A 27,220-nucleotide genomic window follows, 5' to 3' on the forward strand; every position below is an offset into this window, starting at 1 on the left:
GACAAGGCCGTGGGGCCAGATGCAATGCACCCTAGGATCATTAAGGGAGCTCAGAGGAGTTCTGACAAGTCTCGTTGGAGATCGGCGTGGCTGCAAAAGACTGAAGGGCAAACGTTGTCCCTTTTCCTAAAGGTGGAAATAGGGAGGGTGTTGCAAAATAGCGTTGGGAAAATGAGTGAAGATTCTGCGGCAGGAAAAGATAGTGAAGTATCTTGAACCCAGAAGGTTGCAGGATTCAAGGCAGCATGGTTTCACCAGAGGGGGTTCATGGCACACAAATCTGACCAAGCTCTTTGATTGCGTAACCAGAGAAGTAGATCGAGGGCGTGCTCTGCTTGTCGTGTCCTTGGATTTCAGCAATACTTTTTCATTCTGCCCCACGCTGGAGGCTTGCAAATAAACTGAGCGCTCTGGGAGCGGGACCCAGGTTGGTGGCCTGGATTGGAAACTGACTGAATGACAGAAGACAGTGATAAAGAGAGTTCACTCCGAGGGAAGGAGGGTGGTTAGTGGAGTGCCTCAGGGCTCTGTTCTGAGGCCAAGTCACTTCAATATCTTTCTTGAGTGGTTTAGCAGTAAAAGCTTGTCTTTTGCAGATGACACTGAGATCTGCATCCAAGTTATTCTTTGTAGGAATAAAAAGTCAGCTGATGTGTTCGAAAAGAATGGGACCCCAGCGAACATGGCCTTAGATTTCTTCCATTAGGCCAGGTAATAACACTATTCTTCCTCCTCTTCTTTCTTTCCTTTCCCAGTTTACTTGTAGTCTGGGCACCAGAAATAGGATGCCATGCCATCCATACCCAGAGGTGACTGGGGTCAAGTCCCTAGAGTACTAAAAACTGGACCATGCTTTGTCATCCTGTTTAGATGGCGTGCTACGTAAATCTGATTTATTGGACAATAAGTCACCTAAAATTTCAAAAGGATTTAGTTCTCCTCTTTAAATATTGATATATGAAAGCATCCCTTGCATCCATAGAGAACATCATTTCTGAATTGCATATAAACTCAGTGTAAATCAGAGTGGAATGAGGCAATCATACTTCTTACTGGATCCTTGTAACTTCTAGGTCCTTTCAGATGTTGTCTCCTCCATCATCTATCAAGCAGAGGAATTTAAAGTCTGTGGAGAAGTGATTATACACAGCTGGAAAGAGGAACTACATAAAATTGCCTCTGTAGGTGAATATTTCTATATATACTGTGATGACACATTATTATTATTCCTGCTCTTGCCTCCAAGCAATTTTTTTATGCTTCCATAAAAGAATATTAGTTTCAAATAATCTGCAAGTAAAACTCTGCATCGATGTATTGCCCCAAAACATAAAATCTTCAAATGTGCACTCAGTATAAGGTCATTGTTTCAAATCAGATTAGGTGGTTTTGCCTTGGGAGCAGTACTATCCTGCATGTTTTTATTGGTCTTAATTGTCCCATCCCGTTATTAATATAACCAGAAGAAGAATGTAAAACAGAAAGCTTTTTCTGTTCTTCTTTTTTAATGCCAGATCTCAAAGGGTCATCCGCCTTTTCTAAGCAGCAAGCCATGTAATGCATAGCAATTGCCAAAAGCTGATCATTTCTTTTTCCCTAGGATTGCTCATTGCCTGAATTTCCTTTGTGCACAAAATCGAAAGCTCAATTTTCTGAAATGACAGTACAAAAGACAGACTTAAAAAACAAAAACCCAAAACAAAACCCACCAACAAGCACAGTCCAGCCCTAAAAATCATGACGAGTTAGGACTTTTTCAGATACAATGACTTTGCAGCCTTGAAGTGGCAGAGGGGACAGGAGTGGGAGTGGGAGTAGGGGTAGGAGATGGAAATGGAATAGAGATGGGAGTGCAAACCCAGGGCAACATCAAACAAAACAATTCACCAGTATATACAAACTACTGCCTCACTGAGGCCTGGATTTTCTAAAATCACAGGCCTTAGTGAATCACGCGGTACTGGGGGGCGGGGGAGCGGGCCTGCGAAAGCAGGCAGCGATCGCACCACCGCGGTGCGATCGCTGCCTGCTTTCGCAAACCAAATACCGTGAAAGGTGGTGCTATTGAGCGCGTTACTGGCAGCGATAAGGGGCCTTGCCTTTTCACTGTCAGCAATGTCTTTGCCGCGTCCGTCCCGGTGCCGCCCCAACTCCTCCCCTTCTGGTGCCGACTCCCCCCTGACTCTGCCCTGACTCCGCCCCAATCTAGCTATCGCACGCGAAAAGCTGTAGAAAATGACCCCCTAAAGGGTAGAGGCACTTCAAAACAAACATAACTTACAAATATATCTTCACAAAGCCAACCTAGTTATATGCATGTTGATAAAGCAGCGAGTACGCATATTGCTCTTTTCGCCTTTGACTTTTCCCTGTAACACAAAAGATCAGAGGCAGGATGGTTCCAAAATCAATTTCCAGGCACAGGAGCTGACTTTTGAAAATATTTGGGGGTGTGTAATTCGCCGCAAATTACAAAACCACCAGCAAGGAGAAAAGCACAGAGCAGAGTGGGCGGTGCATCCGACTGAGCAGCCTGTACGCACGTGTGCAGAGAGACGCAGGCAATGTGCACAAGGGGAAGACTCGTCCGGCCACAACAAAAGCTAAGAGAGCACTCAAAGGGCCACCAGTCATTCATCTTTCTAATTCCAGATCATCCCCACCAGTCTCCTCCCACCTGCTTCATTCTTTGCCCCCTTGCACATCAGCCCATCCACGCCATAGTTTCTACCCCCACCCAAAGTTTCTACCCCACCCTCTCCTGACACCACCACTCTCTCCCAGTCCCCCTTTTCATTCTCCTAATTTCCTTTTCCTATTCACCTCATCTCTTCCTCCTTCCTTCCTCACTCCCTCTTTACTCTTAATTCTCCCCCTCCTGCATGGGCAGATTTTACATTTTATATTTGTGGGGGAAGGAGTTTAATATCCCTCTTTTAGCTCCACTCCTTTCATTACCTTAGCCTGCTGCACTCTTCATGTCCCCACTGACCTGTCCTTCTCTGCTCCCCTTCCATTTCCTCTTCCCATCTCTCCGCTCCCCAGCAGGGTCCTTCTCACCCCCCTCCTTGTCCAGCTGCCCTCCTCTGGTTCACTCATCCCTTCGGTGATTGCCACTCCTCATCAGTATGTTGGGTTTCCCTTCATTGGCAGGCTCAGCTCACTCTTCCCTGATTCTGCACTCCCTGAGCCCGGGCACTTCCCCTCCCTGCAGCTGCTCCTGCCTTCCCAGCCCCTTGCGGGCTGGCACTCACAGATTCCAGCCCAGAGACAGCCTCATGCCTGCAGGGTCCGCATAAGCCATGCCACTCCTGCAGGTCCTGACCTCTAGTATCTCCACAACTCCAGGGCCACAGCTGCATTTGGTATTTCCTGCCCTTGACTTGGAAACCCCAGAGATAACTGCTGTCTCCTGTGGGATATAACAGGGAAATATGTATTTATTTTTGTAAGAAGGGGGAGCAATGTTCACCTCAATTCAAGCCTTTACCACTATCCCTCCCGATACTGGAGCTGCCAATTTTTGAGAGAGAGATTTTGAACCTATGATATTTGCAAACCACTACACCTTCCCCCTCTTCCCTATCCTTTTAGTAAAATACCATTTTTGCCCTGGTCACTGCAGGGCTGGAAGAAAAAGGCAGAGACCATCTGCTCCCCACTCTTGACCCTGCCCAGCTGGCACAGAAATCTTCACCAAACTTGTAGTAGGCCAAATTTACAAACTGAGAAGTAGTAAATCACATGGACTGGATGGTATACACTGCAGGGTTTGAAAGAACACAAAAATGAAATTTCAGAACTATTACAATTGAATTTGTAACCTATCATTAAAATCATTCATTTTACCTGAAGACTGGAAAGTGGCCAATGTAACCCCGATATTTAAAAAGGGCTCCAGGGGAGATCCAGGAAACTATAGACCGGTGAGCCTGACTTCAGTGCTGGGAAAAATCATGGAAACTTATAAAGAATAAAATCACGAAACATTTAGATAGACATGGTTTAATACATAGAAACATAGAAATGATGGCAGAAAAAGACCAAATGGCCCATCCAGTCTGCCCAGCAAGCTCCCACACTTATTTTCCCATACTTATCTGTTTCACCGACCACCAAGTTCAGGGCCCTTGTTGGTAACTGTTTGATTCAAATTTCCTGCCACCCTCTGCCATTGATGCAGAGAGTAATGTGGGAGTTGCATCAAAGGTGAGCATAAGGCTTAATGGTTAAGGATTGTAACCGCCGCATCAAGCAAGTTACCCCAATGCTTGTTTACCCAGACTGCACAAATCAATACCTTGTTGGATGTTGTCTGAATGTAAATCCTATTTTCCACTTTTCCCCCTGCCATTGAAGCAGAGAGCAACACTGTATATGCATTCAAAGTGAAGTATCAGGCTTAACTGGTTTAGGGTAGTAACCGTCGCAATAAGCAAGCTACCCCCACGCTTATTTGTTTACTCAGACTGTGCAATTCAGTCCTTGTTGGTTGTTGTCTGAATGCAAATCATCTTTTCCACATTTCCCCTTGCTGTTGAAGCAGAGAGCAATGTTGGAGTTGCATTAACCATGCAAAGGCTTATTGAGTAAGGGTAGTAATCACCAGGTAGTAGCCACCTTTCCAGAAAGCCACCCCCATGGCTCTTCTCTTCATTCCCATCCTCTAGCCTTTATGGATCCACATTGTTTATCCCATACCCCTTTGAAATCTTTCACAGTTTTAGTCTTCACCACTTTCTCTGGAAGGGTGTTCCAGGCATCCACCACCCTCTCCATGAAGAAATACTTCTTGACATTGGTTTTAAGTCTTCCTCCCTTGAGTTTCAAATCGTGACCCCTAGTTCTACTGATTTTTTTTTCCAACGGAAAAGGTTTGTTGTTGACCATGGATCATTAAAACCTTTCAAGTATCTGAAAGTCTGTATCATATCACCCCTGCTCCTCCTCTCCTCCAGGGTATACATATTTAGGTTCTTCAATATTTCCTCATAAGTCATTTTATGCAGATCATCCACCTTTTTGGTCATCCTACTCACAGCCAGCATAGATTTACCCAAGGGAAGTCTTGCCTCACAAATCTCCTACATTTGTTTTGAAGGGGTAAATAAACATGTGAACAAAGGTGAACCAGGGAATGTGGTGTATTTGGATTTTCAGAAGGCATTTGAAAAAGTCAATTCATGATTGGGCTTCCAAATGAGAGATGAAATTTAATGTGGACAAGTGCAAGGTAATGCATAAGGGAAAAATAGCCCTTGCTGTAGCTATATGATGTTCCATTTTAGGAGTTACCACCCAGGAAAGTGAGATCACACCTTGAATATTGTGTGCAATTCTGGTCGCTGCATCTAAAAAAAGATACAGTTGCACTTGGGAAAGTACAGAGAAGGGCGACCAAAATGATAAAGGAGATGGAATGGCTCCCCTATGAAGAAAGGCTAAAGAGGTTAGGGCTATTCAGCTTGGAGACGAGACGGCTGAGGGGTGGATATGACAGAAGTCTACAAAATTTAAAATAGTTATCTAACTTTTCAGACAATAAAAGAACCGGGGGAATGCCATGAAGTTAGCAAGTAGCTCATTTAAAACAAATCGGAGAAAATTCTTTTTCAATCAATGCATAATCAAGCTCTAGAATTCATTGCAGAGGATGTTATTATGGCATTAGTGTAACTGGGTTTAAAAAAGTTTTGGATAATTTCCTAGAGGAGAAGTCCATAAACTGCTATTAAATAATAAGGAATAGTAGCTTGGGATCTATTTAATGTTTGGGTGCTTGCCATGTACTTGTCATTTGGATTGACCATTTATGGAAACAGGATGCTGGGCTTGATGGACCCTTGGTGTTGCATGTCCTGGCTGTGTTGGCGCCGCGGATGGGCCTGCTCACCTTGCGCTTCCTTCGACCAGCTCCGGGCACCCCTCCCTTGCTGCCGCAGCCAGCTAACGGCATCCTCAGGCCTTCCACTCACCTTCCGCATCACAGGCCTGACAGCGGAGCTACTGTTGGGGCTTTGCGTCGTCGTCGTCCTTGGCCACGCCCCTAGGTGTGCGCGCGGCCGACATGCAGCCCTTTAAAGGGCCCAAGCAGGAAAACCTGCGGGGGCGCCTCCCAATGATGTCACATAGTCCTGCTATTTAAAGCGAGGCCCTGTCCCCAGGACCTCGCCTTGGCAATCGGGTCGACACCGTTGGTGTAGTGAGTTTGCCTAATGTGTTCCAATATCTCCTGTTCCAGCATCTCCTGTTCCAGTGTCTTCTGTTCCAGCGTTCCCTGTTCTAGTGTCTCTTGACCCAGCGTCTCTTCATTCCGTGTGTTCCAGTATCCTTCTCAGATAGTACCTCTGCGGACTGATCTCTGGTACTGACTTCTGCCTGCTTGTCCATTCTTCTTCCAGCTGCCTGGAACTGACCTCTGCCTGCCTGACCATTCTACCTGCTGCCTGGAACTGATCTCTGCCTGCCTGACCATTCTTCTGCCTGCCACCTGGAACTGACTCTGGTATTGACCCTTGCCTTGGCTGACTATCCCTGGACTGATACTCTGGCTCTGACCCTTGCGCTTCACTCAGACACTCTCTTCTGGCCTACTGTGACTACCAGACCAACATGCTTGGAAATCAACTGCGCTTCCACTTGACTAGACCCACAGGCGCTGCCTATCCAGTCCAGAGGACCTCCCTGAGCTGCTACCTCCCTGAGGTACCCGGAGCTTCCAGTTCGGGTCTAGTCCATCCATTTTGCATCAGCCGTGCACCCTTGCTCGTGGTGGGCACACCCCTCCGCTACCTCTCTGGGAGACCACCAAGGGCTCAACCTGCGGAAACCCCAAACTGTTATTGGTGAAGCTCCAGTTAGCCTCTGTCTCCTCGTGTGCTCTGCCTCCTGGTGGCAGGCGCTCTCTGGGTCCAACCAGAGGGCCGTACAAATCCTGTACCAGGTCAAGGTTCCACCTCCAGCACAACACTTGGTTTGATTCAGTATGGCATGTTCTTATGTTCATAAACTTCAAATAAACAATTTTCCAACCTTTGTGTTGGTAGGTTGTCTAGTCTCTCTCTCTCTGTTTGCTCTTAGCTTTTTCTTAATTTCTACTCTGCCTCCTCACTCCTTTTTCTTTTCAAGCTTATTTTCTGGTCTTCCTCTAATTTCTTTAACATTTGATCATTTTCCTCCATGTGCTCATTATCTTCTGTCACCTTCTCCTAGTCTCAATCCCTCCTGCCACATTCATCTCCTTCCTCACCTCTTCTTGGCTTCTGCCTATATTTCTATGAGGTTTAGTTTTGTATCCACTGAAAAATGTTTGCTTCCTGTGTCTTCTTTTCCTTCAAGGTATTTCAATGTCCCAATCTTCACAGTAAGAAAAGGGAAGTGATTATTCCCCTGTACAGGTCCTTGGTGAGGCCTCACCTGGAGTACTGTGTTCAGTTCTGGAGACCATATCTTCAAAAAGACAAAGACAAGATGGAAGCGGTACAGAGAAGGGCGACCAGGAAGGTGGAGGATCTTCATCGGATGACGTACGAGGAGAGATTGAAGAATCTAAATATGTACACCCTGGAGGAGAGGAGGAGCAGAGGTGATATGATACAGACTTTCAGATACTTGAAAGGTTTTAATGATCCAAAGACAACGACAAACCTTTTCCGTAGGAAGAAAATCAGCAGAACCAGGGGTCACGATTTGAAGCTCCAGGGAGGAAGATTCAGAACCAATGTCAGGAAGTATTTCTTCACGGAGAGGGTGGTGGATGCCTGGAATGCCCTTCCGGAGGAAGTGGTGAAGACCAGAACTGTGAGGGACTTCAAAGGGGCATGGGATAAACACTGTGGATCCATAAAGTCAAGAGACCGCCAATGTAGAGTGGGTGGCTCACCAGAACGATGGCTACTGCCCGGAGACAATACCCTTATTAAATAAACATACAGATGCTTACTGTGACTCCAACATCGCTCTAAGCTTCAACGGCAAGAGGAAATGTGGAAAAAAGGATTTGCAATCACAAAGAGGGGAGTAGCTGGCTTGTTACGGCGGTTACTACCCCAAACCAAATAAGCCTAATACTTCACTTTCCAAGCATATACAGCATAGTTCTCTGCTTCAACGGCAGGGGAGAAGAAAAGAGGGTTCACACTCACAAAGCGGGGAGTAGCTGGCTTATTACGGCGGTTACTACCCCAAACCAAATGTGCCTGATACTTCGCTTTCGATGCATATCCAGCATGGCTCTCTGCTTCATGGCATGGGAGAAAGGCTGATACATCAAGCATTTCCAGCATAGCTCTCTGCTTCAACAGCAGGGGAATAAGAAAAGCTGAGGCTTCACGCATATCCAGAATAGCTTCAACTGCAGGGGAGAAGAAAAAAAAAAAAAAAAAAAGGATTCGCACTCACAAAGCAGGGAGTAGCTGGCTTGTTACGGCGGTTACTACCCTAAACCAAAAGGGCCTGATACTTCACTTTCAATGCATAACCAGCATGGCTCTCCGCTTCAACGGCAGGAGAGAGGAAAAACAACCAATAGGGGCTTATGACATAGTCTGGGTAAAGGGAATAAACATGGGTGTAGCTTGCTTATTGCAGCAGTTACTACCCCTACTACCCCTAACTAATCAAGCTAGGTATTTCACTTGGATGCAGCTCCATCACTGCTCTCTACATTAATGGTGGGGGTGGAAGGGAAATAGAACCAAGAGTTAAGAGAAAAAGATAAGTATGAGAGAAAAAAATGTGTGAAGCTTGCTGGGCAGACTAGATGGGCCATTTGGTCTTCTTCTGCCGTCATTTCTATGTTTCTATGTTTCTATTCCCTCCCCCTCCTTTAGGATATTCATATTTAGGTTCTTAAACCTCATCTCATAGGTCTTATTTACATAGACTTCACCAGTTTGCATATCTTTCTTTAAATTGCCTCTACTCTGTCTATATTCATTAGAGATGTGGCCTCCTGAAGTGGACACAATACTCCTGGTGAACTCTCTCCAATGATTTGAATAGATGTATTCTCATCTTCCAATTTTCTCCTGCTTAATTTCACTCTGTAAGTACTGTAGCACTTCACTGACTCACCCAATGTTTCTTTCTTATGGTGCACATCAGTATTCTCCTACCTCCATCAATGTCTCCTCCTTTGGGTTTCTCTACCCCCAGATCGTTGACTTTTCTCTTTTCTGCATTAAATTTTAGTTAACAAACTCTTGAGCATGTCTCAGGCTTTTTTTTTTACACCACCCTAGTTTTTCTCCATTCCCTCTGGCATGCTTTCCCTCTTGAAGATCTCAGTGTTATTTGCAAAAAGATAAACCTCTAATGTTCATTGTGCCATATCACAACTGAAGATATTGAATAAAACGAACTCCAGACTTGATCCTTGTGGCATTCTAAAAACACCTCTTTCCTTGGCATGAAATTCTATTGACCAAACCCTTCGTTGCCTATCACACGACTAGTTTTTAACCCAGTATACAACCTTAGAACTCACGACTACACTGCTCAGCTAGTTTAAGAGCCTCATGTGTGGAACAGTGTCAAAAACCATCTAAGTAGACCACATCTAATGTCACCCTTTGTTTATTAGTACTTTTTGAAGGCAGTGGAAGCAGGGTGCCAATATGTAGGTAGATGTGTAATGGGGAAAACTGATGTCTCTGTAACATTTGTCGTTTTATTTCCGTCATATTTTATAGAGGTGATGACAGGAGACAAGCAACACCAGACCTTCTTGATCAGAGAGGCACACGTGTGGATGCTTAGCAACCATCTATATGCCATATGCTCTGTTTGGTGATCTCAAGTCCTTGCAAACGGGAAGGCTGGCATTACATTTCGATGGCAGTGATATCAACCAAGGCGATGAGAGGATGTAAGGAATCATGAACCTATTTTAAAGGGTGAACTTTATCCCTCATTTTATACAAGGGGTACAAAGAAAGTAGGAGTCCCATTGGAACTAAATTTATATAATACTAATGACATTCAAATACTCTTCCAGCCACACAAATCTCTAAAATGAGTAAAACAATTCTTGTAGTTTGCTAATAATGATAATAATAACAATGGGGATGATTCACCCCCAGGCATAAGAGCTTCCAGTAGGGGAAGAGCTGCCAAATATTAGGTTTTCCTGGATATCTACTGTGATAAAAAGGAAGAGATATTTGGGATGTTTTGGAAGTGGCAGAAAGTTATTCAGATGAGCTTAAAAAGAAAGTATGTGGAGTGGATGGGAGTAGAACCGCTATAGTCTAATCTCTGCTTTACCTCTACTCTTGTCCAAACTGGCAAATCACCCCGCCTAAATATACAGCTTTTATTCATGCCCTTTGTATCTTCCATCTACTCTGCCATCATGGCAACTGTACCATGTCAGTCTACTGTACTTACTTTTACTCTGTCCAATTCCATTCGAATGCAATCAGAAAGAAGATTTTAAGCATTTCTCCTCTGGAGTCCTTTCTCACCACTTTTAAAGAGACAGTACCATGCTTATTGTGGCATATGGCTGTTCAGAAGTGTCTTTTGCAGACCCTACTTATGCATCTGAGAACACTAGCCAAACATTTTCCTTCTCCATGTGTCCCTCATCCTCACAATCACTTTCACAAGCTTATACCGTCTGCCACTACTCTGTACACATGCCACTCACCCTCCTGCCCTCAGATCCATCATTCACTAGACTTAGGAAAACCACAAAGGAGTCACAGCAAATGGAACTTGGCAGCCACAATTCTTTATTCAAAATGTTACACAAACATATTTATTTACAATGCAATTATTTTTTTCTGGAAAAAAGGGTGCCATTACTCACATGTGGGGGATGGAGTGGGAAGGGGTATTTGCTCGGAGCCATGCCACCTGAACCTGGCTGCAGAAGCTATGAAATGGCAGCCTTGCAAATATTGGATTGGTCCCTAGAACATCAACACATCTCATATTGGGGAAAACAGAAACTATAAACTGGCAGAATAGCACACCATGCTCCCACGAACAGTCCCTCGCTTAGTACAGTTGCTCAAGCAGTGAATCCCATTTTTGTATTCACCCAGTCTTCCCAAATAGCTATCACCATGGCCTCCGTTTCAGCCTTAAAATGGGTGAATTAAACTCAATGTACATTATTTTGATGCGAATACATCTTTCTTTAAAACAGATCCTAGCATGCTTGGCAGTTATAGTACTTTTAATATGCTTGAATCTTCAAGGAAAGAAAGAATGAACTTTGGGTAGAAAGTCTGGTTAATGATCTCAAAGACTAATCTGTAGAAAAGTTTATAAAAGAATGAAAGAAAGTAACCATATCGTTATATACATTTATTTATCAGTTGTTTTGATTTACTGTCTGCCTTTTTGACTAAGAATCCACTGAAGGCAGGGTACAACATATTAGAAAACCAGCACACCATCCAAGATCATCGGCAGCTTAACATAGAATAAGATGCACACAGTGGGTAACAGGAAGTCCTGTACTGGACTAATATATAAATCAACAGTAAGGAGTTAATGGAAAACCAACAGTAATGTCTAAACTTAGAATCAATGCACAAACATCCCAGCGCTTAGCATTTTGACAGGATGCAAACTGGAAGGAACTGAGTAGCGACGATAACTCAGCAATAAAGACGAGCACAAAAATCAGCAATAATGTGTAACTTCATATCAATATGCAAATATCTCTGCAAAACAAGAAGCATTCGTAGGGGCACTTTCCTAGCAGGAAAAGAGAAATCTAACAAAAATTAGTTTGAAAAACATGTAAGTAAAGAACGGAAGGAAGGGATCGTTGTTCTTATGATGGGGTTGCAGTATCAAATGCATCAAAAGGAATGGCAGGTTTTTTTTTAGGTTAAAGGAACAGCTCATTCATGGCAAGATTTGAATCGGGGGGGGGGGGGGGGGGGGGGGCGAGGCGCTGAAGTCTTTAGGCAACGCCAAATGCTCTGAGCTGCATTCGTGGCTGCGAGAGGAGATGGCGTAAGCAGATATCAATGTGCTTTCCCTTCTTTATAAAATGTGAATTAACTTTGAGCAGGTGCATCAAAGACCAATTTTTGTTTTGAGTACTTAATTGTGAAAGTGCTTTTTCCAAATTCATGCAATATTAGCTTACCTGTTTCTTGCCCCTGAGGCTTCCTCTGATAGCACACTATGTTTTATATTTTTAAACATTTGAGCATCTACTTACTTATGAACGAAAAGCTATACCCTTTTATGCATGTGACATTCAGTGTGCAGGGAGCCTTAATGACTTTTCTCTTGTGGTGAGACAAGTTTTCACCTTCTTCTTCCCTTCGGTTGACGATTGGAGCATTTAGACGTTTCCTCAGATTGGGGCCGATGTAATAAGACCCGCGGGAAAGGAGGCGCTAGTTATGAGGGCGGGTTTTGATCGTACGCGTGGCTAAAGCTGGCGACTGCGCGGGATGTAAAAAAAAAAAAATTATGCAAATGATTTGCACGCAGACATCCTCACACTCGTGCAGAAATGCGCGTACATAAGTGCGGCATCTGTGCCGAAAAGCTGCGCCGATAATCTGGGCATAAAAGTGAGCTAGTGAACGACTGAACGGGTTTTCCTATTCAGTAATGTGTTTTTAATATTTTGAATAACTGTCTGCTGCAGAAAACATGACAAATATTTTCATCGGTGATAATGCATAGTGCATGGCAGCGAGGTAGGCGCTCAGCTGGGCGTGAATCTGGACGTTCAGGAATCCAGAAAGGCGCCCAGCTAAGCAGGAATCTGGTGCTTTCACTTAACTCGTGCCCTGACCGTGGCGGTAATAAACGGCGATTTCAACAGACGTGGAACTTGTACATTCAGTCATTGCCACCGAATTCCAGGAATTTATTCTTGCAAGGATCTAACCGTGGACAGTCTACCTGATTGCTCTTTGGAGGACCTTATTAGCATTTCTTGGACCTTGACCATACCGTTGTATCCAGTGCTTGGGAAGGATGGTGGGAAGTGGGGGAACAGGGGGGGGGGGGGGGGGGGGAAACCGAGGGTTTAAAATTGTGAAATATGTAAACATTTACTGTGGAGGCCAGTTTATATCTCGAGGTGCAATTCTATGCAATTTTGTGATAACATTGTTTACATCGTTGTATTTCTATTTGTTGCTAATAAAAACTACTTAAACAAAAAAAAACAAAAACACACACACACATACTAGCATTAGCGCGGCTCCCTGCATTGCCATGATTAGATAATTGCCTTCTTTGCATGCCATTAGCATTCATTCCTGCAGAAAAACCTGTGGGTCAGTAAGCGCGTACGTACGTGCTTTTTTGCCCCACGAACAAAACCCCATTTTACATCCCCGTGTAGGGCTTTGCGCGGGAAAATGCACGTACAGGCACTTGCAAACCTGCGGCAGCTTCAGCACACTTTATTGCAATGGCCCCCATTCTATGCATGGATATTGATTGGGGATATATATATTATTTTCAGCTTATTCTGAGTTGCTTTACATTCATTTTATCCATTGTGCCTTGGGTGGCTGGAGTTTGGTAAACTTCACTCATTACAAATGATTAATAAATAATAACAATAATAATTATTGTTATTACTGCAGGAAATGCAGTAGCGGAGGAGCTTGGTGGTCCATTTTCCGTTGATTAAATAGGAAGGCAATCAGCTGTTGACCCACTTTTTCATACAGAGAGGGGAAAAGGGGGTGGCACTGGAGAAATGCATTGATTATAAGAGAATTCAGAGTTACTCATTACCATGAGTGCAATACATGGCTTATGCTATTAGGGACTAAATATACATTCTAAGCCCTGTGCAATCTTTGCTGTATGCATAGTAGGTTCATTCTCGGGCGTGCTGTCTACTGACACAGCTGGAGCCAAGATATTGTATCACTTTATTAAGATTCTGGAAGTCATTAGCAGGGATTTAAAGATGTCTGATTTTCTTTTCAGCATGTTAATAGGGTAATGGCTTGTTAGTATAAGCTGCTGAATAACTCTGATTTGTAATTAGTAGTAGCTGCTTCACGTAGCAGAGCTGTTGGCATTTATTTTATAGGTCATGATCTCTGTAACTTTACTCTGTGGCACACCTCCAGGCCAGGCTTCTTTTGTCCTTCTTTTATTCCCTTTTATTAATAATAATAATAATAATAATAATAATAGTTCTATAATTGTAGCTCTGTAGGTAGGAGATCAGCTTGGGGATAGAGTATGCTAATCTGGGCAGATGATAGAATGAGGGAGAGGTGGAAACTCTGGGAAGTAAAACTTAATTTTTTTGCCAGTTATATTGTCATCATCTGTTTTTCTCCACTGGTTTTCAAGCATCCAAAGAGCCAATGATGGTTATATGATGAGGATGCTGGTGACAATCCTTGGGGGGAGGGTGTTGGATTTTGATGGTGTGGTTGCATTAAGATACAGTTTTGGAGCTGCATGCTAGAGGATGTAAATAGACTGAAGTACATTTGGAGAAATAAAACAATGATTGTTGGCCTTAAAATAGAAAATTGAGCAGCTTGTCTCATGTAGCTTCTTCCCAGATTTGTTCTCAGGTACTTGTTAGTGGAGATATGAATCAGTGTGAACCGTTGCCTCAGTATATTCAGCATCTCACGCCCAAGCATTCACATGCATTGCCATACGACTGTCTTTATGAGCATCTCCATTTATTTGTATTAAACCAGCGGCCTCGCTCGGTCAGGTTCATTGTAGCTATCAAGAACCCTGTCCTGTAACAAATTACAGTTTTCTATGTTTCAGGTAATTACAGGAGGCTGTCAGAGAAAACCATCATGCAAAATGATGCTCAGTTACAGAATGGGTGCCAGGGTATCCATAAATCTGAAGTTCTTCATTTGTCTACTTTATCTTGACTTGCAGTGTCATTTTACTGCATATTATGTCTATCTGTCTATCTATCTATTTAAATATAAATTCTGATGACAAGAACGTGAGAGATTCAAAATTATATTGACAGCTATTCATATGAAAAAGCTCACTTAAAAAAAGGATGAAAAACTTGTTAAGTGTTCTAAGTAAGAGAAGCCATTAAGCTCAGAAAATGAAGCTCAGTATCCTGCTGCGAGCAAGCTAATTCAGCATTCTTTGATTGAAGTTAATGCAGACACTTTAAAGGCACATCTGGAGTGCGCAGGCCATTCCGGTTTTATCCATAATTAGGACATTCTAAGACAAGTTTGGCATTTTTTTTCCACCTTTTTGCCATAAGCCTGCTACGAAAGCCTAATCCTAGGTGAAATGAAGGGCCTTTGTCAGGGTGCACGTTTGTATTCAGCAGTATTGATATCATTTGCAATAACAGCGAGGTTTTCAACATTTGCTAGTTTTGTAAATAATTGGTTTCACACTTAAAAGATACTGGTTTGCCCACTGTACTTTCTTTAAGGACGTTGTTTTTGCCAGCGATGATTAAAACTATATAACTGCCGGACTGGCGGTGTTCTAGCAGTGACTAACTGGTGGCTGCAGATGGTTTCGCAGCTTACCACTTTATAAACTGGCTTTCTCATCATTTTTAAGTGAGTTTTTTCATATGAATAATATATTTGTCAATATAATTTTGAATCTCTCATGTTCTTGTCATAGGAATTTTTGCCACTGTTTGAGAAATGTGGGCTATATATTTTTTTCTGCCATTTTCCATGTTTTATATATATATATATATATACAAGCCGTTAAGCCCGTTAAAACGGGCTACATTACATTTTGTTTTCAGTCCATTTTCTAACACAGCACCCTTCTACACTTTTTCTCCCTCTCTCCCCCTTCCCCTCGTTCACTCCTCCCCTTTCCTCCACTCAGTCTTACTCACCCTCTGTCTCCCACTGCCTCCTTCCCCTCACTCTCACCTCTCTCCCCTTCCCTCAGTCACTCCCACCTCTCTCCCCTTCCCTCAGTCACTCCCCACCCTCTCTCAATCCCATCCCCTCCCCCTCAGCCCTCCTCCACTCCCTTTTTCTCTGCTCCACAACTTCTTACCCTTCCACTTACTCACATCCTTGTCTCTCACCTCTCCCTCATTCTCCCTCTCCCCCTTCCACTTACTCACATCCCTGCCTCTCACCTCTCCCTCATTCTCCCTCTCCCCCTTCCACTTACTCACATCCCTGTCTCTCACCTCTCCCTCATTCCCCCCTCTCCCCTCACTCTTCCCCCCCCCCTACCTCCCTCCCACACACTCACCCACTCCTCCCTCCCTCTCACTCAGTCCCTCCTCCCTCTCCCTCCCTCCCTCTCTCTCACTCAGTCCCTCCCTCCCAGTCCCTCCCCCTCACTCAATCCCTCCCTCCCTCCCACTCAGTCCCCCTCCCACTCAGTCCCTCCCTCTCACTCAGTCACTCCCTCCCACTCCCTCTCTCTGTCCCTCCCCCTCCCTCCCTCCCTCTCACTCAGTCCGGTCCCTCCCTCTCTCTCTCTCCTCCCTCCCTCGCTACTGGCCGACCGCCGCCGCGCTGGCCCGCCCGCTCGCCGCCGCCGGCCCGCCGCCCGCCGCCCCTAGCTACTGCTGCCGGCACTAGCCGCCCGCCGGCCATCGAAACCAACTACCAGCCGCTTACCGTCCGCTGGCCCGCTGCCGCCGCCGCCATGTTTTTTTTTTCTTGACGCGTGCTAAGACCGACGTGCTCGCCCGCACATGCGCAGTAGAGCTGCTCTCTACTGCGCATTTGCGGCACGTCGGTCAACCTTCATTTATTAGGTTGATATATATATAAATATATATATATATCACAATACAAAATATGGCACAAATAATATATAATATAGAGGGAAGCCATATATGGATACAAACACAATCAAAGAATGTTCTTCCTCTCACAATTATTTATACAATACATCTGTTATTTACAATAGCGTACGATGTTTATTTAAATTCAATGATAATTTTCAAAACATTTTCTATCTCTTTAAAATTACATACCGATTGTTATCCAGTATAATAAACCACATCCACTGACTCATTCATACCCTATTAAAATTCAGATATCACACTGCATTTAAGTTTCAAGAAAAACACAGGAATATATTCAATAGTGCCTTAAGAGCTATCAACATATAGGGGCAGATTTTAAATACTTGCGCGATCGCGTACTTTTGTTCGCGCACCAGGCGCGAACAAAAGTACGCTGGATTTTATAAGATACGCGTGTAGCCGCGTGTATCTTATAAAATCCGGGGTCGGCGCGCACAAGGGGGTGCACATTTGTGCAACCTGCGAGCGCCGAGCCCAGCGTGGCCTGCCTGTTCCTTCCGAGGCCGCTCCGATTTCGGAGTGGCCTCGGAGGGAACTTTTCTTCGCCCTCCCCCCACCTTCCCCTCCCTTCCCCTACCTAACCCACCCCCCTGGCACTATCTAACCCCCCTACCTTTGTTGGCAAAGTTACGCCTGCTGAAAGCAGGCAAAACTTTGCGCGCATCGGCCGGCAGCCCCGCTCCGTCCTCCGGTCCCTGGGGCTGGTCCGGAGGCCTCGACCACGCCCCCGGGCCGGTGCCACAACCCCGGGCCCGCCCCCGAAATGCTGCGTCGTTTCGGAAACGCCCCCGGACACGCCCCCTCCCTCCCCTTTTCGAAAGCCCCGGGACTTACGCGCGTCCTGGGGCTTTACGCGCGCCGGCAGCCTATGCAAAATGAGGTAGATCTTCAAACGATACGCGTGCTCATACTTTTGTTCGCGCAGCAGGTGCGAACAAAAGTACGCTGGATTTTATAAGATACGCGCGTAGCCGCGCGTATCTTATAAAATCCGGGGTTGGCGCGCGCAAGGGGGTGCACATTTGTGCAACCTGCGCGCACCGAGCCCAGCGCGGCCTGCCTGTTCCCTTGCCCTACCTAACCCACCCCCCCGGCCCTATCTAACCCCCCCCCCCCTACCTTTGTCTCGAAACACCACGTCGTTTCGGGAACGCCCCCGGACACACCCCCTCCCTCCCCTTTTCGAAAACCCGGGACTTACGCGCATCCCGGGGCTTTACACGCGCCGGCAGCCTATGCAAAGTAGGCGCGCCGGCGTGCAGGGGCCTTTTAAAATCCGCCCCAATAGGCGCATCGGCGCGCGAGAGCCCTGTGCGCGTAAATCCGGAAGGATTTACGCGCGCGGGCCTTTTAAAATCCGCCCCATAGTCTAATAATTAAATTGCTTGTATTCAAATGCTCATAAATTTCAGGTTCCCTTTTGTGTCTTTGAAATACTCTACCAGTTCTTGAAATTCCAACAAGGACTATATTCTGCTTATCCAACAAAATATTGCTGATAATAAGTCTGTTGAAGATGTTTTTAGACATACTGAGGCTTTGCTTGTCCAACAAAGTCATATTCCTGGCTTATTCCACATTAATCTTCCAACTGTAGCACCGTGCAATATGTGCCTTGCTGTTTCACAGTTATGATGTCACCCCAACTGTTGCATGATGCAAAGTAAACCTGGCTGTTACAGATGAAGGACCCCAACCAAACCCTCTGTTCCGCCTGACCACAGGCTTCCTCAGGGGGAACTAGCAATCTTTCATTAAACATTGCACAGAAGCAGTCACTGCGTAATTTCACCCAAGTCGAACAGATGTTCTAATTACCGCTGTGTTTAAGCGTTAACCGTTGATTCATTTTTTTGAATGCACATTGCCACTTATCCAGTAGTTGCATCGTCAAAGCTGTCCAAGACCTGCCACAGCATGGCAGGCAGTTAGCCCATCTAGCCAAGAGGAGCACAACAAGAGAATACATTTTGTAAAGCACGAGCAGTATGAAGTTGCTTACAATCCCCGACACAAATATATTGCGAAACGTTGGCAACATCGGTGTTTTTTTGAAAAGCTAAAAGCAGAGGCAATTTAATACCAGAGACATTTCTAAAAGATAAGTGCATTTTTTTACACACTTGGCTTAGACTACAGCATTCTGGAGATACATTGTGGGAAAAGATTAAGGAAAAGGAACACATTAATGACAAGTGTACTTTTCACAAAACACTTTCATTCAATATTGGGCACACTGCTGTTTTTTGTAAATAAAACTCAAGAAAATAAGTTGCATAAAAAAAAAAAAAAAAAAAGTTTTGGGAAAAGAGACAATTAAAAAAAAAAATTAAGAAGAGAGGGTTTTTTTTAGACCCGTAACTGTAACCAACTGGTTTTGAATTCTGTTATTGACGCTTCCTCCCAGCACTGAGGTCTTTTCGTCTTCCAAAAATTTCTTTTCTTTCATGAGCAATCACAAAATATTTAAAAGAAATATACTGTTTGAAATGTGATTGAATAGTATACAGCAGAAAAAGCATATAATAATACATACCAGCTATTTTTTTGTGTTTATTACATATATATACATATATAATTCCATTCACATCTCCACATCTCCACTTCCCCCCACAGACATCCACATATTCACCCATGCCTTTTACACACTCCTCCAGCACATTGGCTATGCCCACACCTCTCTACACACATATATGCATTCATATTCTTCCTGCTGCCCACACACAATTCTTGCCAAATACCCCCCCATGCTTCTATCCACATACACACTCACTCCCCTCACATACCTTTTATGATGTTTACTGTAATTTCTTTATATCATTGTATTTGATGTGATTTTATTGTAAACCGTTGTGATGTGAATACAAATGACGGTATATAAACATTTTCAAATAAATATAAAAAAAGCCCGTGTCGATCACGTTGACTACCACCACATCCCTGCATATCCTCATGTACACATTCCTCCCTACACACAATGCATTACAGTTCTATTTTTCATATTACTAAAATCATGTTTGTTTAAAAAATTAGAGGCACATCTGTAGTGCAGATGCAGTGAGGTCATAAGAACATAAGACATCCCATGCTGAGTCAGACCAATTTCCATGGAGCTCAGCATCCATTATATGATAGTGGCTAGATCAAGCCACAAGTATCCAGTTGTTACCCCTGTGCAGTGATATAGTTGACTCAGTTGCACGGGTGAATCCATGGAACCTACATAATCCACGGGTGGAAATGCCTGGGTAGGATTATCTGGAACTTCAGCTATACTAACCATCATTCATGCAGGTTGAGCCCTTGGTGCAGCCAGCCGGCAGGGCTTAACTGGGTCCTAGAGCAAGACAAGAGGGAATGTGAAGGTCCATACAAAGGTCAAGGCAGGTGGCAAACAAGGAAGTCAAGGGCACAAACTAAGATTGGGGCTGGCAGCATAGGGCAGAATCTGAGAGGCAAATCAGGGTCTGGGCAGGCGGCAGGCAAACAGTAAGTCAGGTCCAAAGCCAGGGTCAAGTCCAAGAAGCAGTCAGCAGAATCCTGGGCCAAGCTGAAGTCAACCAAGAAGTCAATCTGAAGAAGCAGGGGAGCCAGGAGAGGAACAAGGGGCAAGACACACAAGAAGACAAGAGACAAAGGAAGAAACAGACACCAGACAACTATGGAGTTGGAATATAGGAGCAGGGGCAGGAAGCAGGAAGCACAGGGCAGGAACAAGATCAAGCACCATACACTGAGAAGCAGGCAACTCAGGAGACTTGTTGCCAAGGCCCTGGCTGGTTGCAAAAGACTTCCTTATATACCCCTGGAGGATGTGATGTCATCAGCCAGTACCACAGTAAGTCTTGGCTAGGGAGTCTATAAAGACAGTCCAAGTATACAGTAAGTTCTATCCTGAAGTCGCTTCAGATCAGAGGTGAAAGGCTTACATAGGGGAAGTGGCTGAAGCCTAACACTGGTAGAGCCCCAAAAGTAGATCTTCTTCTTCTTGCTCACTACCAAGGATAAGCAATGACTTTCCCACATCTACCTGACTAATAATTGTTTATGGATCTTTCCTCCAAGAACTTGCCCAAACCTCTTTTAAACCCCACTGTGTTAGTCACCTTGACCACATCCAATGGCAATGAACTCCCGTGCATTGAGTGAAAAATTATTTTCTACAATTTGTTTTAAATCTGCTGGTTGTTAGTTTCATGGAGTGTCCCCTTGTTTTAGTATTATTTGAAAAGGTCTCCTCAGCCCATAACCTTGGGGTCATCTTCGTCTACTCTTTCTCCTTCTCTATAGAGAATGATATCCAAAGTACTGCTAAAATGTGGTATTTCCTTGTCTATAACATTACCAAAATCCATCCTTCCTTTCTGAAACCACTATCAGAACTTTTATCTACTCTTTCAGTACCTCCCATTTAGACTATTGTTGAGTATAACCTTAACCCATCAAAAAAGAGCTATGATGAGTCAGTAGATACTAAAAAGAATTAGAATTTTTACCATCAGTTCTGGGAATCGCACTTGAATCTAAGGATGTATTTTGGGACTTTGTTTGACTGCTCAAATATCTATTATCTCATGTGGTTAAAACTTGATTTATATTATTGAGGCAAATTCATAGTATGCGAATATTAATACAATTGTACATCTAATTACAAGGGAAGAAAGAATAGAACATGTGGCTCCAGTTCTCTGGGTCCTACATTAGCTTCCTGTAGAGCAGAGGATCCGGTTTAAGATTCTCATACTTATGTTTCGAGGTCTTCATTAAGGCATTCTGCTGTGTTTGTTTCAGATATTTTCTTATTATGTACCACAGAGATCATTAAGATCTTTGCAGAAGATTTACTACAAGTACTATCTTTTCTAAATCTTCAATTGGCTTTCTCTAGACACTGTGTATTTTTCTATTTAGTGTCTGTTTTGAATTTTATTCCACTGGATATCCGTCAAGAGCTCAGTTATTTTACATTTTGGAAAAATGCCAAGGCCTATCTCCTACCTACAGATCTACAATTATAGAACTATTATTATTATTATTATTATTATTATTAAAAGGGAATAAAAGAAGGACAAAAGAAGCCTGACCTGGAGGTGTGCCACAGAGGTATTTAGGTAACAGTTTGGAAGATTAAGATTCATCCTCCCTATTAGGCAGGATTATATCTGCTAATAATATATCAGTCAATAGGATGAATGTGTGGATAATATGGAGGTCTGGATTGTTGATTCTGGTTCATTACCTAGATTATATGAATTATTGATACATTTAATTTTTATTAAGATTGCAAGTGATGAGGCATTGCTTGAGAGGATTGAAGAAAGCTGGTGTGTAAACTGTTATTGTATATAAATCTGTCATTGGCTGGACCAATAATTTGGAATAACCTGCCAATAGAATTAAGATTAGAAACCAATGTAGTTCAATTTAAGAAAAAAATCAAAACTTGGTTATACAAGCAAGCATTTGGTACAGATAAAACTGAGATATGATAAGTACTTTCAGTAATAAGGTGGAGCTAGCACGCAGCATAGATTTTGAGACTGCTAATGACATGAATGTATAGATGAATGATTTAAATTTTTGACTTTAAATTGTAAATTTTGTTTAAGAAAAGAAAGATTGATATTTTTGACTATTGTATTGCTGTCTGTTATCTGTTAGATAATTACAAATATTGTAAACTGTTATGATGGTTATATCCAAATAACGGTATATAAAAGCTTTTAAATAAAATAAATAAATAAATAATAAATAAAAGTTTTATAAAATTAAATGGGAGGTTGTGTGTTGATTAAAGCAAGTCTGATGGTTGTTGGGAGAGGAGGTGTTGGGTAGTATTTAATTTGGATGGGATAGATTTTTTTAAGGAATGACATACCTATTGTTTGGGTGAGCATATTATTATGGTAGGAGCATAGAAAATGTAATGCTTGAATGTACTAGGGTTGGGATGATAAGGAGGTTGAACAACATTGTACTGAGATATATATACCAGAAGGTTTTATGACATTCATTTTATTGTACTTTGCTTTGAGATCACATAATTAAAAGAAAATAAATCAAATGTAAATAAATCTGTGTTGGAAAGCATTAGCAAAGGTATGCTTCGCTGTGCTTTCTCTAGGAGTTTTTCTTTTTACCTAGTAGTTTCATCATTTCCCTTTGGGCTACTAGTTCAGTTGGAACCAGGGCTGTGATTTGCCACCCTAAGGGGGTAATTTTCTAAAGCTATCGCACGTGTGTGATAGCTAGCTCGGGGTGGAGTCGGCCCCGGAAGAGGAGAAATCGGGGGCGGCACCGGGGCCAACTCTGCATAGATTTCCCAGACAGCAAAAGGTACGCATGCCTTTCGCTTTCTTTTTCGAGCCGAATAACTATACCTTTTATGGTGTAGTTATTTGGCGCGATGCCGGCAGCGATCGCACCACGACGGTGTGATCGCTGCCGGCTAGCGCCGGACCGCCCCCCCATTTCGCCCCCCGTTACCACGGGATTCACTATGCCTTGCGGCATAAGTGAATCCAGCCCTTATTCTTCATTTGCAGCTACCCAGGATACAGCCTCTATTTTAAATTCCCTCTCAACTTTACTTTAGTCATTTAATGCAGTGCCTATCCTTACCTGGGAGCCATGCTCCTTCTCGAATCCTACAATCATGGGCCCTCAATCCAGACACTAGGTATCAACATTCCACAATGACTATGACTTTGCCCTCTCCAGGATCTGTGGATCCTTCTACCGCATGCTTAGCCGGATCAGCGCTGCCGCCCATTACCTGCCCACAAAATGACCACTGAACTTGCTTTCAGTATTAAGCCTGTCATTTTTTTCTGCCTTCCAAAAATGTAAATATCTATAAACCTCAATGTGTAGGTGTTCAAATGCTGAGAGTCTTTGTTAGCACTTTCTCTGCATAGATAGTATGTAAAAAAAAAAACAAAAAAAAACTTACCGTAACCTGGTAAGTCCTCTGTTGAAGAAGATGTTCCATCATAGATCTGATGTCTGTGGCCTTCCATCCACTCCTTTGTGCAAAAGGCCATGAATAAGTTTGGGTAACTAGACTTGATTCTCTTATGAACCAAAATAACTAAATAAATAACTTGCACTTGTTGCCTGTGTCACAAAAAAAGAGTTAAATTAGCCCACATTTGTAACCTGTGAATAGTGGCGCCTATCCTCGAGGCTTCCACTGTGGCTACTCTTTATATATATTCATAATTCAATTATCTAAAAAAAAAATCTCTCTAAAATGAGAGACTATCTTACATGCACCTACTCCTAGAAGTACAGTCCAGATGTATTCCACACAGTCCAGATGTATTCCACACATTAAAAAAGGTGGAAAGAAGGCAAAACGATTACCGGCATGGTTAAAAGGGGAAGTAAAAGAAACTATTTTAGCCAAAAGATCTTCATTCAAAAATTGGAAGAAGGATCCAACAGAAGAAAATAGGATAATGCATAAGCATTGGCAAGTTAAATGAAAGACATTGATAAGACAGTAAGAGAGAATTTGAAAAGAAGTTGGCCGTAGAGGCAAAAACTCACAATAAAAACTTTTTTAAATATATCCAAAGCAAAAAGCCTGTGAGGGAGTCAGTTGGACCGTTAGATGATCGAGGGGTTAAAGGGGCACTTAGAGAAGATAAGGCCATCGTGGGAAGATTAAATGATTTCTTTGCTTCGGTGTTTACTAAAGATTATGTTGGGGAGATACCCATTCCGGAGAAGGTTTTCATAGGTAATGATTCAGATGGACTGAACCAAATCACGGTGAATTTAGAAGATGTGGTAGGCCTGATTGATAAACTGAAGATTAGTAAATCACCTGAACCGGATGGTATACACCCCAGGGTTCTAAAGGAACTCAAAAATGAAATTTCAGACCTATTAGTAAAAATCTGTAACCTATCATTAAAATCATCCATTGTACCTGAAGACTGGAGGATAGTTAATGCAACCCCAATATTTAAAAAGGGCTCCAGGGGCGATTCGGGAAACTACAGACCGGTTAGCCTGACTTCAGTGCCAGGAAAAATAGTGGAAAGTGTTCTAAGCATCAAAATCACAGAACATATAGAAAGACATGGTTTAATGGAACAAAGTCAACATGGCTTTACCCAAGGCAAGTCTTGCCTCACAAATCTGCCTCACTTTTTTGAAGGAGTTAATAAACGTGGATAAAGGTGAACCGGTAGATGTAGTGTACTTGGATTTTCAGAAGGCGTTTGATAAAGTTCCTCATGAAAGGCTTCTAGGAAAAGTAAAAAGTCATGGTATAGGTGGTGATGTCCTTTCGTGGATTACAAACTGGCTAAAAGACAGGAAACAGAGAGTAGGATTAAATGGACAATTTTATCAGTGGAAGGCAGTGGGCAGTGGAGTGCCTCAGGGATCTGTATTGGGACCCTTACTTTTCAATATATTTATAAATGATCTGGAAAGAAATACGAGTGAGGTAATCAAATTTGCAGATGATACAAAATTGTTCAGAGTAGTTAAATCACAAGCAGATTGTGATAAATTGCAGGAAGACCTTGTGAGACTGGAAAATTGGGCATCGAAATGGCAGATGAAATTTAATGTGGATAAGTGCAAGGTGATGCATATAGGGAAAAATAACCCATGCTATAATTACACAATGTTAGGTTCCATATTAGGTGTTACCACCCAGGAAAGAGATCTAGGCATCATAGTGGATAACACATTGAAATCATCGGTTCAGTGTGCTGCGGCAGTCAAAAAAGCAAACAGAATGTTGGGATTTATTAGGAAGGGAATGGTGAATAAAACGGAAAATGACATAATGCCGCTGTATTGCTCCATGGTGAGACCCCACCTTGAATACTGTGTACAATTCTGGTCACCGCATCTCAAAAAAGATATAATTGCAATGGAGAAGGTACAGAGAAGGGCTACCAAAATGATAAGGGGAATGGAACAGCTCCCCTATGAGGAAAGACTAAAGAGGTTAGGACTTTTCAGCTTGGAGAAGAGACGGCTGAGGGGGGATATGATAGAGGTGTTTAAAATCATGAGAGGTCTAGAACGGGTAGATGTGAATCGGTTATTTAGTCTTTCAGATAATAGAAAGACTAGGGGGCAATCCAAGAAGTCAGCATGTGGAACATTTAAAACTAATCGGAGAAAGATCTTCTTCACTCAACGCACAATTAAACTCTGGAATTTGTTGCCAGAGGATGTGGTTAGTGCAGTTAGTATAGCTGTGTTTAAAAAAGGATTGGATAAGTTCTTGGAGGAGAAGTCCATTACCAGCTATTAATTAAGTTGACTTAGAAAATAGCCACTGCCATTTTTAGCAAAGGTAACATGGAATAGACTTAGTTTTTGGGTACTTGCCAGGTTCTTATGGCCTGGATTGGCCACTGTTGGAAACAGGATGCTGGGCTTGATGGACCCTTGGTCTGACCCAGTATGGCATGTTCTTATGTTCTTATGTTCTTATGTTCCTTGCTTAAGTCAGTAAGGGCTGGGTATTCTAGTTCCAAACAGTTAAGGAGTTTCCTTGGGATATTTACATATCAATGGGAGAACAGGTTTGTAGGGGATATGATTGTCCAAGGAGGAGGGAGAGAGGGAAGGATAAGAGAGAAGCACTTTTAAAAAATATAAAAATCAAAAAGCTGTGATGCTGACTTGGGGATTAAGGCTAAAATCACAAACAATTACATAAAAAATCTTACATGGCTCCAAATCCTGCTACGATCCCTTTCATCTTCCTTTATAAATTTCAAATCTTGTCTATCACTGTTTAAGCTTTTACACTGTCCAATTTAATTTAAAGGATATTTCCTGGCACTCATACAGCCAAGTGACTATCTCAGGTGCTCAAGGGATCTATTTCCTTGGATCTGTAAAGAAAGCATCTATGGTACATATTAGGTTTGTGCACCCGTTTTATTTTCATTGTTTGTTTCGTTTCAGTGGGACTTTTTTCAGGGTTTTTCGTTTCATTTACTTTTTTTCCCCTTTTAGTTTTATTTCATTTTCAATTTTTGTACACAAAGCGGAAATTCTTAAAAGCATTGCTCACACTAAAAAGCCCATATACATGAGTATCTGGACTGCTCGTGAGCAGCGCATATTTTAAAAGCCAGAAATTATGTGCATACATGCACAAGTAAAAAAAAAAAGGAGTGGGGAATGGGAATGAGTATAACTCTGTATTTTAAAACTGGCTGCCGCAGTGCACAGTAGCCTGTTAGCTGCATATATTTACTGCTACTCCTGATGACGTGTGAGTCTGTGGAAATTGTTGTTTAGGGCTAACATGCTAGGGGGAGGGCTCTGGGTCAACTTGGAGTGTAGCATGAAGAACCAGAGCGGGTCTGGAAAACTTTGAGATAGACCTGGCTAACTGTTGGACCAATTAGGGAAACTGGTTATGTCCTTCACACGAGCATGATTTAAAATCTGCTTACTTGTGCATGTTAAAGTTGA

Source organism: Rhinatrema bivittatum, chromosome 1 (assembly GCF_901001135.1).
Source record: "Rhinatrema bivittatum chromosome 1, aRhiBiv1.1, whole genome shotgun sequence".
Classification (NCBI taxonomy): domain Eukaryota; kingdom Metazoa; phylum Chordata; class Amphibia; order Gymnophiona; family Rhinatrematidae; genus Rhinatrema; species Rhinatrema bivittatum.